At 39.1% G+C, this 13,409-nt stretch overlaps 1 protein-coding gene across 5 annotated transcripts in view; it reads right to left on the reverse strand.

The window, feature by feature from the left end:
* The window catches only part of BAZ2B (bromodomain adjacent to zinc finger domain 2B), a 311,801-nt gene that overhangs the window by 16,135 nt on the left and 282,257 nt on the right, over positions 1-13,409 (reverse strand). The window lies entirely within an intron of this gene.

The raw sequence follows: 13,409 nt of genomic DNA on the forward strand, positions 1-13,409 counted from the left end.
ACTTACTGTAAGTTACAGTCATCAAGGCACTGAGGTAATTGGCACAAATATAGACACAAAGATCAGTAGAATAGCATAGAAAGTCCGGAATAACCAGCGATACAGAGTCAGTTGATTTTCAAAGGTGCCAAGATAATCCAATGGGAAAAGATTTTTCAAATGCTGCTGGGCTGGAACAATTGGATATCCATTTAGGAAAAGAAGAAAAGTTTATCTCACACCACATACAAACATTAATTTGAAAAATATCATAGACAAACAAAATTTTAAACTACAAAACATCTAGAAGAAAACACGCTGAAAACAGCCTGCCTCTGTTTGTGCTGCAGACTTTCCTAGACAGATTTCTTTGATAGGACACTACAAACGTAAATCATTAAGGGAAATATAATAAATTGGGCCACAACAAAATTAAAAATGTTTGCTCTTTAAACGACATCATTAAGAAAATGATGAGGCACTTCCAGTCAAGATGGTGAAGTAGGTAAAAGCTGTGCTCATCTCCAGCCACAACCACATCAAAATTACAACTAAATTTCAGAACAACCATCATTGAGAACCACCTGGACAAAAGTCCTATAACTAGGGACATAGACGAAGCCTTGACAAGGCTGGTAGGAGGGATGGAGACAAGGAACAGGCAGGTCCCATGCCCATGGTGCAGAGATTAAGAATTGGGAGAGATAGCTTGGTGCAGAGATCGCCCGAGGAGCAAGAGGTCCCAGACCCACACTGGGCTCCACAGCCCAGGACACGAGTGCTGAGGAGTCCCCATAATGTCTGGCTGTGAAAAACAGCAGGGATTGTGTCTGAGACTGAGGGCTGCTAGAGTCCCAGGCATTCCTCTTGAGGGGCCAGCACACGGACTTGCTTGCTCACAAACTCACTGGCTCTGGACTCCAGTGCAGGGGCAGCAGTTTGAAGGGTCCCAAGGACAAATGGGGAGGAACTGAAATGAATAGCTTTGAGGCAAGGACTGGAGGGGCAGGGGTGAAGGCTACACTCTCTGGGGACAGAAGTGCTGGCAGGTACCACTGTTCCTTTGTTGAGAGCCTTTCCCACCCAGCCAGCAGGTGCAAGCGAGTGTCAAATCTGTGCTCTCCATTTACCTGGCTAACAACATGCACCCCCACCTGGTGATTCGCTGAGACTTTGCGGCACACAACGCGTGCATCCAGCCCAACCCTCTTCCACCAACTTTTCCATACAAGCAGCCTGTCTCTGTGCTGCAGACTCTCCTAAAATCTCTGACAGGTCCACAAACCCCAAAGAAGCAGTAGTGGGTCTCAGCGTGCCCTGTGTGTCTTGCTAAGTAAACCCAAGCCTGGCATAAGCAGTGACGGGTCTCAACCTGCATTCTGCCTCCTACCGGGTCCTGAGCCTGGCATCAGCTACAGCCAGTGTTGGCCTAGAAGGTAGCTTCAGCTGAACAGCCACAAGCCTGGCACAAGTGGTGGCTGGCCTCAGCTCACAGCGTGGTGCCCATGAAAGGGTCCCAAGGCCAGCACAGGTAGCAGCCAGCCACAGATCACATGGTAGCTCCCACCATGGGGCCCCAGCCGGGCGCAAATGGTGGCTGACTGTGAACAACACACCAAGGAGCCTGCTTAAGACCACACCAAAGCACCATCCAACCAACTCCACAAACAACACACCTGAAGAACAGACTCAGTCCCACTAAAGTGACTCCTGATGCATGGGGTCAGCCCCTGCACAGAAGCTCATCCACTGTGGTCACAGCCAGCCCTCACAGCCAGTCAGCCTGAGGGTCAATCCCACACACTGATGTACCAATAGGAATCCAGTCTCAACTACAAGAGTTGAGCACAAAAGCCACACAAGGGACATCACTGGAGCACTCAGCTCAGGTGACCAGGGAGACTGTGCCACCAGGCCCCAAAGGACACCTACTACACAAGGCCACTCTGCCAAGTCTGGGAGTCATGGCAGCTCTACCTAGAAACAAACACAGAGAGGCAGCCAAAATGAGGAGACAAAGAAACAAGTCCCACATGAAAGAACAGGACAAAACTCCGTAAAAAGAACTAAATGGAATGAAGACCAGCAAACTACCAGATACAGAGTTCAAAACACTGGTTATAAGGATGTTCAAAGAACTTAGTGAGAACTTCAACAAAAAGATAAAAACTACAAAAAATAAATAGTCAGAAATCAAAAATACAATAACTGAAATGAAAAATACATTAGAGGGAATCAGATGAGATGAAACAGAGGAACAAATAAGCAATCTTTAAGACAAGGTAGCAGGAAATCCAATCAAAACAGCAAAATAAATAAACAAACAAATAAAATGAGGACAGTGACAACATGGATGGCCCTAGAGGGTGTTTTGCTAAGTGAAATACCATACACCATACAGCCAAATACCATATGATCTCACTTATCTATAGAATCTAAAGAACAAAATAAATGAACAAACAGAAGCAGACTCATAGATACAGAGAACAAATTGATGTTGCCAGAGAGGAGAGGTGTTGGGGACTTGGGTGAAAAAGGAATTAAGAAATATAAATGAGGGCTCTTCCGGAAAAATGGCGGCGTGAGGTGAGCCTCTGTAAAGCTCCCCTGGAATTTACAACGAATCGAACAACAAAAACTCCACAAAGGACTCCCTGCACAGCAGACAGGCAAGACGAAGAGGCCCACTACCGACTGAAATCACCTACAGGTGGGAGATTCGCGCGAGTGGAGGGAGGAGGAAAGGGAGAAGTGCGTGGAGATGGAGCCGCGCGGGCGCAGGACGCAGACCCAGCTCAGTGCGCCGAGCTCGCTGCTTCCCGGAACCACCGCAGCTGCGGGAGAGGGAAGAACTCGGCCTGCTAGGGCTCCGCCAGGGCTCCACAGGGCTGAGGGGACAGCATATAACACGGCTGAACCCAATGCTCACGGCAGAGACCTCGGAGTAAAGACTGAGGGAAAAAGGCTGAAAACGGTGGTTTAAGCCTGCACTGCCGAGCAGAGAACGGAGCCTTAGGCACTGAGACTAGCCGCCCCCTCCCTCCCCTCCCAGAGCTCGCCCCTTCCCCACCTGCCTGGTGCTAGAAGCGAAACAGTAGCAGTGTCAGATCAAAACAACAGAAAATTTGCTATTTTGAGAACTGTGAACCGCAGACACAAATTCACAGCCCAACTAGTTCCCGCAAAGGGGAGAGAGCTGTGGAAGCAGGACCGGCTGTGGTGGTGGTCGCAGCCATTGCTCTGGGCCACCTCTCACAGCTCACCCCGCCCCTGGCCCCACCTATCTGGGCGGATCCCTGCAGGAGTAAACAGAACTGCTGAAACATAAGAGCTTTGGAACATCAAAAGCTCTCCACATACCCACCAGGACACTGCGCCCTGTGACCTGGATGAACTATTAATAGAGGAGAAGCCCATCTCCCAGGGAATCCCCCCATTGTGTGAGAAGTTGGAATAGTGCAGAGAAAACATAGCACTACCGTGTGGGAGAAGAAAAATAAGTTGCAGTTGGAGAAATAATAAAACATTCTACCAACAAGTACTGACAAACAAAAGAAAGACCGCTTTCTATCAACCTGTTGCAGAAGTCACTCCTGTAGATGTCTAGGAAGAGAAATAGTAAACCAGTAATCGCCATGAACAACCAAGGCAACAAGATAGCTCAGAAAGAAAGTGAAAAATCTCCAGAGAAGGCACTTAAAGATACAGAAATATGTGACTTAAATGACAGAGAATTCAAGATTGCAGTTCTGAAAAAACTCAACGAGATACAAGAAAACACAGATAGGCAGTTAAATGAACTCAGAAACTCAATCAAAGAACAGCATGAGCATTTTACGAAAGAGATTGAAATTTTAAAAAAGAACCAAATAGAATTTCTGGGGATTAAGAACTCAATTGAAGAAATTAAGAATGAAATAACCAGCTTAGGTAGTAGAGTTGACCAGATGGAGGAAAGAATCAGTGACATCGAAGATAAAAACCTGGAAATGACACAGATAGAAGAAGAAAGACACTTGAGACTTAAAAGAAATGAAAGAACTCTACAAGAACTTTCTGACTCCATCAGAAAGAGCAATATAAGAATAATGGGCATACCAGAAGGAGAAGAAAGAGAGAAGGGAACAGAGAATATATTCAAACAAATTGTCGAAGAGAACTTCCCAAATTTGTGGACAGAACTGGACCCTCGAATCCAAGAAGCAAATAGAACACCTAGTTACCTCAATCCCAACAGGCCTTCTCCAAGGCATATTGTATTGAAGCTGTCTAAAATCAACAACAAAGAAAGAATCCTCAAGGCAGCCAGGAAAAAGAAGACGGTAACTTACAAAGGAAAGCCCATTAGATTATCATCAGATTTTTCAGCAGAAACTCTACAAGCCAGGAGGGAGTGGAACCAAATATTCAAACTATTGAAAGAGAGAAATCATGAGCCAAGAATAATATATCCAGCAAAGATATCCTTTAGATATGAAGGAGGAATAAAGACCTTTCCAGACATACAGAAGCTGAGGGAATTTTCTAATACACGACCTGCACTACAAGAAATACTAAAGGAGGCTATTCGACCACCATCAACAGGGACAATTTGTGGCAACCAAAACTCAAAAAGGGGGAGAGTAAAGGCCTGAACCGGAATATGGGAATGGAGAAAGTAAGCGTGCTGAAGAAAATGGAATACTCTAATTATCAAACTTTCTTTTACATAAACTTAAGGGTAACCACTCAAAAAAAAAATCCAGAACTGAAATATATACTGAAGTAAAAGAAGAAACAGAGGGAAACATCATAGAATACCACCACACAGAAATAATAGACAACAACAAAAAGGCAAAGAAACAATGGAGACACAGCCTTACCAGAAAACTAAAGATAGAATGACAGGAAATCCTCACATATCAATAATCACCCTAAATGTAAATGGACTGAACTCACCAATAAAAAGGCACAGAGTAGCAGATTGGATCAAAAAACTAAACCCAACCATATGCTGTCTCCAAGAGACACATCTCAGCTACAAGGACAAGCATAGACTCAAAGTGAAAGGGTGGAAATTGACACTCCAAGCAAATGGTACCCAGAGAAAATCTGGTGTAGCCATAATGATATCAGATGAAACAGACTTCAAGGTGAAAAAGATAACAAGAGACAAAGATGGACATTTCATAATGGTGAAGGGGACTGTACAACAAGAAGACATAACAGTCATCAATATTTATGCCCCCAATCAGGGAGCACCGAAATACACCAAGCAACTACTAACAGAACTAAAGGGAGAAATTGACCAAAACACAATTATACTAGGGGACTTAAATACACCATTGACAGCTATGGATAGATCATCCAAACAGAAAATAAATAACGAAATAGTAGCCCTAAATGACACATTAGATGAAATGGACATAATTGACATTTATAGAGCACTTCATCCTAAAACATCAGACTACACATTCTTTTCTAGTGTACATGGAACATTCTCAAGGATAGACCATATATTGGGACATAAAATCAGTCTCAACAAATTTAAGAAGATTGAAATCATACCATGCATATTCTCTGATCACAAGGCTTTGAAATTGGATATCAACTGTAAAAAGAAAGCGGGAAAAAACACAAATACATGGAGATTAAACAACATACTTTTAAAGAAGGACTGGGTCAAAGAAGAAGTTAGAGGAGAGATCAAAAGATACATAGAAACAAATGACAATGAAAATACATCCTACCAAAATTTTTGGGATGCAGTGAAAGCAGTTTTAAGAGGGAAATTTATCTCATTACAGGCCTATCTCAAGAAACAAGAAAACTCCCAAATAAATAACCTCATGTTACACCTTAAAGAACTAGAAAAAGAAGAACAAGTAAAACCCAAGGTCAGCAGAAGAAAGGAAATAACAAAAATTAGAGCAGAACTAAATGAAATAGAGAACAAAAAGACAATAGAAAAAATTAATGTGACAAAGAGCTGGTTCTTTGAAAAGATTAACAAAATTGACAAACCCTTGGCTAGACTTACTAAGATAAAAAGAGAGAAGACACTGATTAACAAAATCAGAAACGTAAAAGGGGAAGTTATCACGGACACCACAGAAATACAAAGGATCATCCAAGAATACTATGAAGGACTATATGCCACCAAATTCAACAACCTAGAAGAAATGGACAAGTTCTTAGAAACATATAGCCTTCCAAGGCTGAACCATGAAGAACTGGAAAATCTAAACAGACCGATCACCAGTGACGAAATTGAATCAGTCATCCAAAACCTTCCCAAAAGCAAAAGTCCGGGACCAGATGGCTTCACTAGTGAATTCTACCAAACCTTCAAAGAGGATCTCATACCAATCCTGCACAAACTCTTCCAAAAAATTGAAGAAGAGACAGTACTCCCTAACTCATTCTATGAGGCCAACATCACCCTGATACCAAAACCTGGTAAGGACAGCACAAAAAAAGAAAACTACAGACCAATATCTCTGATGAATACCGATGCAAAAATCCTAAATAAAATTCTAGCAAATCGAATACAACAATGCATTAAAAAGATTATTCATCACGACCAAGTGGGGTTCATCCCCGGGGCACAAGGATGGTTCAACATACGCAAATCCATCAATGTGATACATCACATAAACAAAATAAAGGACAAAAATCATATGATTATATCAATTGATGCAGAAAAAGCATTTGACAAGATACAACATCCATTTATGATTAAAACACTTAATAAAATGGGTATAGAAGGAAAATACCTTAACATAATAAAGGCCATATATGACAAGCCCTCTGCCAATCTCATAATTAATGGAGAAAAACTGAAGCCCTTTGCTCTACGTTCAGGAACACGACAGGGATGTCCCCTATCACCTCTGCTTTTCAACATAGTGTTGGAAGTCCTTGCCAGAGCAATCAGGCAAGAGAAAGAAATAAAAGGCATCCAAATTGGGAATGAAGAAGTTAAATTATCACTCTTTGCAGATGACATGATGCTATATATAGAAAACCCTAAAGACTCCACCAAAAAGCTATTAGAAACAATCAACGAATACAGTAAAGTTGCCGGCTACAAAGTCAACGCACAAAAGTCCATTGCCTTCCTATATACTAACAATGAAATCTCAGAAAAAGAAATACAAAAAACAATTCCTTTTGCAATTGCAGCAAAAAGAATAAAATACCTAGGAATAAGCTTAACCAAGGATGTGAAAGACCTATATGCTGAAAACTATAAAACATTTTTGAAAGAAATTGAAGAAGACACAAAGAAATGGAAAGACATTCCGTGCTCATGGATTGGAAGAATCAACATAGTTAAAATGGCCATATTACCCAAAGCAATATACAGATTCAATGCAATCCCCATCAAAATCCCAATGGCATATTTTAAAGAAATAGAACAAAAAATCATCAGATTTGTTTGGAACCACAAAAGACCCCGAATAGCCAAAGCAATCTTAAGAAAAACGAACAATAATGGAGGTATCACACTTCCTGACTTTGGCTTGTACTACAGGGCTACAATAATCAAAACAGCATGGTATTGGCAGAAAAACAGACACATAGACCAATGGAATAGAATTGAGAACCCAGAAATAAAACCACATAAATATGGACAGATAATTTTTGACAAAGAAGCTAAAAACATACAATGGAGCAAAGACAGCCTCTTCAATAAATGGTGCTGGGAGAATTGGATAGCCACGTGCAAAAGAATGAAACTGGACTGCTATTTGTCACCATGTACCAAAGTTAATTCAAAATGGATCAAAGACTTAAGCATAAGACCTGACACAATAAACTGCATAGAAGAAAACATAGCTACTAAACTTATGGACCTTGGGTTCAAAGAGCATTTTATGAACTCGACTCCAAAGGCAATGGAAGTAAAAGCTAAAATAAACGAATGGGACTATATGAAACTTAAAAGCTTCTGCACAGCAAAAGAAACCATTGACAAAATAAAGAGGCCACCAACTGAATGGGAGATTTTTGCAAACAGTACCTCCGATAAGGGGCTAGTATCCAGAATATACAAGGAACTCATGCAACTCAACAACAAAAAAACAAACAACCCAATTGAAAAATGGGCAGAGGACTTGAAGAGACATTTCTCCAAAGAGGACATACAAATGGCAAATAGACACATGAAAAAATGCTCAACATCACTAATCATCAGAGAAATGCAAATCAAAACCACAATGAGATATCACCTCACCCCAGTCAGAATGGCTATCATCAATAAGACAAATAGTAACAAATGTTGGAGAGGCTGTGGAGAAAAAGGAACCCTCATACACTGTTGCTGGGAATGCAGACTGGTGCAGCCGTTATGGAAGGCAGTGTGGAGGTTCCTCAAAGAATTACGAATAGAATTGCCATATGACCCAGGAATCCCTCTCCTGGGTATCTACCCAAAAAATCTGAAAACATTTAGAGATAAAGACACGTGTGCTCCAATGTTCATTGCAGCTTAGTTTACTGTGTCCAAGACATGGAAACAACCAAAATGTCCTTCAATAGATGAATGGATAAAGAAGTTGTGGTATATATACACAATGGAATACTATTCGGCAGTAAGAAAAGATGATATAGGAACATTTGTGACAACATGGATGGATCTTGAGAGAGTAATGCTGAGCAAAACAAGTCAGACAGAAAAAGCAGAGAACCATGTGATTTCACTGATAAGTGGTATATAAACCAAAAACAACAAAAGAACAAGACAAACAAATGAGAAACAGAAACTCATAGACCCAGACAATAGTTTAGTGGTTGCCAGAGGGTAAGGGGGCGGGGGGTGGGGGGTGGGAGATGAGGGTAAGGGGGATCGAATATATGGTGATGGAAGGAGAACTGACTCTGGGTGATGAACACACAATGGGATTTATAGATGATGTAATATAGAATTGTACACCTGAAATCTATGTAATTTTACTAACAATTGTCACCCCAATAAATTTAATTAAAAAAAAAAAAAAGAAATATAAATGAGTAGTTACAAAATAGTTACAGGATGTAAACTACAGCATAGAGAATACAGTCAATAACGTTGCAACAACTATGTACAGTGCCAGGTGGGTACTAGACTAATTGGGGGATCACTACATAAATCATACACATGTCTAACCACTATGCTGTACATCTGAAACTAACATACAATAATATTGAATGTCAACTGTAACTGAAAAAAATTATTATTTTTTAACAAAAAAGAACCTCTGGGATAACATCAAGCATACCAACATTCGCAGCATTGAGGTACCAAAAGGAGAAGAGGGGGGAAGGGAATGAAAACCTATTTGAAGAAATAATGACTGAAAACTCCCCTAACCTGGGAAAGGAAATAGACATACAAGTCAAAGAAGCACATAGTGTCTCAAACAAGATGAACCCAAAGAGGCCCACACCAAGACACATCATAATTAAAATGCCAAACAGAGAATTTTAAAAGCAGCAAGAGAAAAGCAGTTAGTTATCTACAAGGGAGCTCCCATAAAACAATCAGCTGATTTCTCAACAGAAATTTTGCAGGACAGAAGGGATTGACACAAAATAGTAAAGTGATGAAAAGCAAAGACCTGCAACTGAGATTACCCAGCAAGGCTATCATTTAGAATCGAAGGAGAGATAAAGAGTTTTCCAGACAAAAAAATTAAAAGGAGTTCATAACAACTAAAATAGTACTACAAGAAATGTTAAATGGACTTCTCTAAGTAGGCAAGATCCAAAATACCAGGGGTGCCAAAAAAAATATATACACATGACTTGTATTCATCTTTTGTTATCACTATATATTATTATAGTTTTAATACAGCTTTTTCCTTCTTTAAAATGTGTATACATTTTTTGGCACTGTCTATATGAATAACAAAACATATGAAAGAAAAAAACTCACTGACAAAGGCAAACAGTAAAAGCAATGGATCAACCAACAATAAAACTAGTACAAAGGTTAAAAGGCAAAAGTATGATGATCATGCTTAATTTCCGCAATAAATTAAGGGATCAAAACACACACAAAATAAATAAATTATAACAAAACAAACATGGAGGGGGAATAAAAATCATAGTGATTTTAGAATGTGTTCAGACTTACACCAACCATCAACTTAAAATAGACTGCTATAAACATAGCTTGGTATAGAGAAGCAGATGGTAACCACAAACCAAAAATCTATGAGACAAACAAGAAATAAAGAGAAAAGAATCCAAAACAATATATGGAAAATACCCAGATACAAGAGAAGAGACCAAGAGAATAAAAAAGGAACAGAGAACAACTACAAAAATAATCAGAAAAGAAAATAATAAAACTGTGATACATATCTATCAATAATTACTTTAAATGTAAATGGACTAAATACTCCAATCAAAAGACGTAGGGTGGCTGAATGGATAACAAGAAGTGTACGTACTCGTATGCTGCCTATAAGAGACCAACTTCAGAGCAAAAGATACTCAGAGACTGAAAGTAAAGAGATGAAAAAAGATATATCATGCAAATGAAAAAAAAAAAAAAAAGAAAGAAAAGAAAAGAAAAGAAAAGCTGGGGTAGCAATACCGGTAACAGACAAAACATATTTGAAAACAAGGGCTGTATCAAGAGACAAAGAAGGGCATTTCATACCGATAAAGGGATCAATCCAACAAGAGGCTAGCTATAACTCTCATAAACATCTACACACCCAACAAAGGAGCATATAAACATATAAAGCAAATATTGACGGACGTAAAGGAAGAAATCAACAATAATACAGAAATAGAAGTGGGCTTTAACACCCCATTGACATCAATGGATAGATCATCCAGACAGAAAATCAATAAGGCAACAGTGGCCTCAAATGACACATTAGAGCAGACTTAATTGATATTATTAGTACATTTTACCCACCTCTTTTCTGTAAACTATCCCTTCTACCACTATCCTCATGATGCTACCCCATTTATGTACAATGCTACCCTTCACAGTTAGGCAAATCACAGTACCACACCTCATCCCTGTAGGGACTACCACTGGGGTAGGCTCCTGGCTCAGGGGAGGGGAATGAGTTCTTTGGGAATTTTGGAGTTGGCACCGGTAAGGAATGTTGTATTGGTATGTCTCTGGTGGTTGAAATTGCAAAATGTAAAATATGGGACCTATTGGTGGTTGTGTTTTTCTACCATGTGGAAAAAGGCACACTGAATATCACAGAATGTGAATATTCAGATGCCTCTGAATAGATAAGAAACAGAACCCTGACTGTACTCAAGTCTCCGTTGTGTTCCTATATACTAACAATGAAATATCAGAACAAGAAATAAAGAAAATGACGCATTTCCAGTTGCAATAAAAAGGATAAAATACCTAGGAATAAACTTAAAGGAAGTGTAGGAACTATACACTGAAAACTACAAGACACTGTTGAAAGAAATAGAAGAAGACACAAAGAAATGGAAAGATACCCCCTGTTCATGAACTGGAAGAATTAACGTAGTTAAAATGCCCATAGCACCTAAAGTAACACAGAGATTTATAGCAATCCCTATCAAAATTCCAGTCGCATTGTTCAAAGAAATAGTACAAAAAAATCCTCAAATTTGAATGGAACCACAAAAGACCCTGAAAAGCCAAAGCAATCCTGAGAAAAAAAGAATAAAGCTGGAGGTATCACAGTCCCTGACTTCAAATTATACTACAAAGAGACGATAATCAAAACAGCATGGTATTGGCAGAAAAATAGACACACAGATCAATGGAACAGAATTCGGAGCTCAGAAATAAACCCACAAATATATGGGCAACTAATTTTTTGCAAAGGAGCCAAAAACACACAATGCAGAAAGGAAAGTCTCTTCAATAAATGGTGCTGGGAAAATTGGAAAGCCATATGTAAAAGAATGAAACGTCTTAGACTGCTATCTGACACCAGACACAAAAATTAACTCAAAATGGATTAAAGACTTGAATATAAGAGCTAAAACAATACATAGAAGAAAACATAGGCTTATGTTTTCCTAACTTATGGACCTTGGTCTCAGAGGGGTTTCTGTGAACTTTACTCCAAAGGCAAGGGAAGTAAAAGCAAAAATAAATGGATGGGACTACATCAAACTAAAAAACTTTTTCGCAGCAAAAGAAACTACCAACCAACCAAATGGGAGAAGTATTTGCAAACAATACCTCTGATAAGGGGCTAATATACAAAATATATAAAGAAATCATATAGATAACAAAAAGAAAAATCCAATTAAAAAATGGGCAGAGGACCTGAACAGACACTTCTCTCAAAAAGATATACAGAGAGCCAACAAATATATGAAAAGATGATCGGTCTCACAAGCCTATACGGGAAACGCGAATCAGAACCACAATGAGATACCATCTCACACCTGTTAAAATGGATATTATCATTGAGACAAGAAATAAGTGTTGGAGAGGATGTGGAGAAAAGGGACACCTCGTACACTGGTTGGAATGTAAATTGGTACAACCTTTATGGAAAACAAAAAGGTTCTTCAAAAAATTAAGAATGGAGCTACTGTATGACCAAATCCCTCTTCTGGGTATCTACCGAAAAAATTTGAAAACACTTATTCATAAGGATACATGTACCCTTATGTTCACTGCAGCATTATTTGCAAATAGCCAAGACATGGAAACAACCTAAGTGTCCTTTGATCAATGATTGGATGAATAAGATATGGTATATATATACAATGGAATACTACTTAGCCACAAGAAAAGATGTAATATTGCCATTTGTGACAACATGACTGGATGTTGAGAATATCATGCTAAGTGAAATAAGTCAGACAAGAAAAAGACACGAACTATATGATTTCACTCATATGTGGGATATAAAACTGAAAACAACAAATGAACAAGCATAACACCACAAAAACTCACAGACACTGAACAGTATCGTGGTTACTGGGAGCGAGGAGGGGGTGTAGAACAGGGTAAAAAGGGTCAAATATATGGTGATGGAAGGAGATTTGACTTTGGCTCGTGAACAAACAGTGCAATAAACAGATGATGTTTTATAGAATTGTGCACCTGAAACTTAATATAATACTATTATCCAGTATTACTCCAATAAATTTAAGTAAATAAGTAATAAATAAGTAAATAAGTAAAAACCGGAAGAAAATGTTTACACTTATAGAAATGAAAAATGCTCCTGCCTATAAAAGCTCAGAGCAAGAGAAACAATCAAATATATTAAAATGATACTAACAAAATAAGACTCCATATGATTAGCTCCACTAATAATGTGGACACAGAATATAAGGTTGGTATTTAAGTCCCTCAGTTAAGTTAATTATCAAGGAGGATGAATAAATCTTTTATACCCAAGCATATTTAAATGGTAAACTGCCATGTAGAAAAATTTACTGCCTCCCTAGCAATGTAAGGAATACAATTTCAAACCATTAAACTCACA

This window comes from Rhinolophus sinicus, chromosome 17, assembly GCF_057876585.1.
Source record: "Rhinolophus sinicus isolate RSI-liver-muscle chromosome 17, RSI-T2T, whole genome shotgun sequence".
Classification (NCBI taxonomy): domain Eukaryota; kingdom Metazoa; phylum Chordata; class Mammalia; order Chiroptera; family Rhinolophidae; genus Rhinolophus; species Rhinolophus sinicus.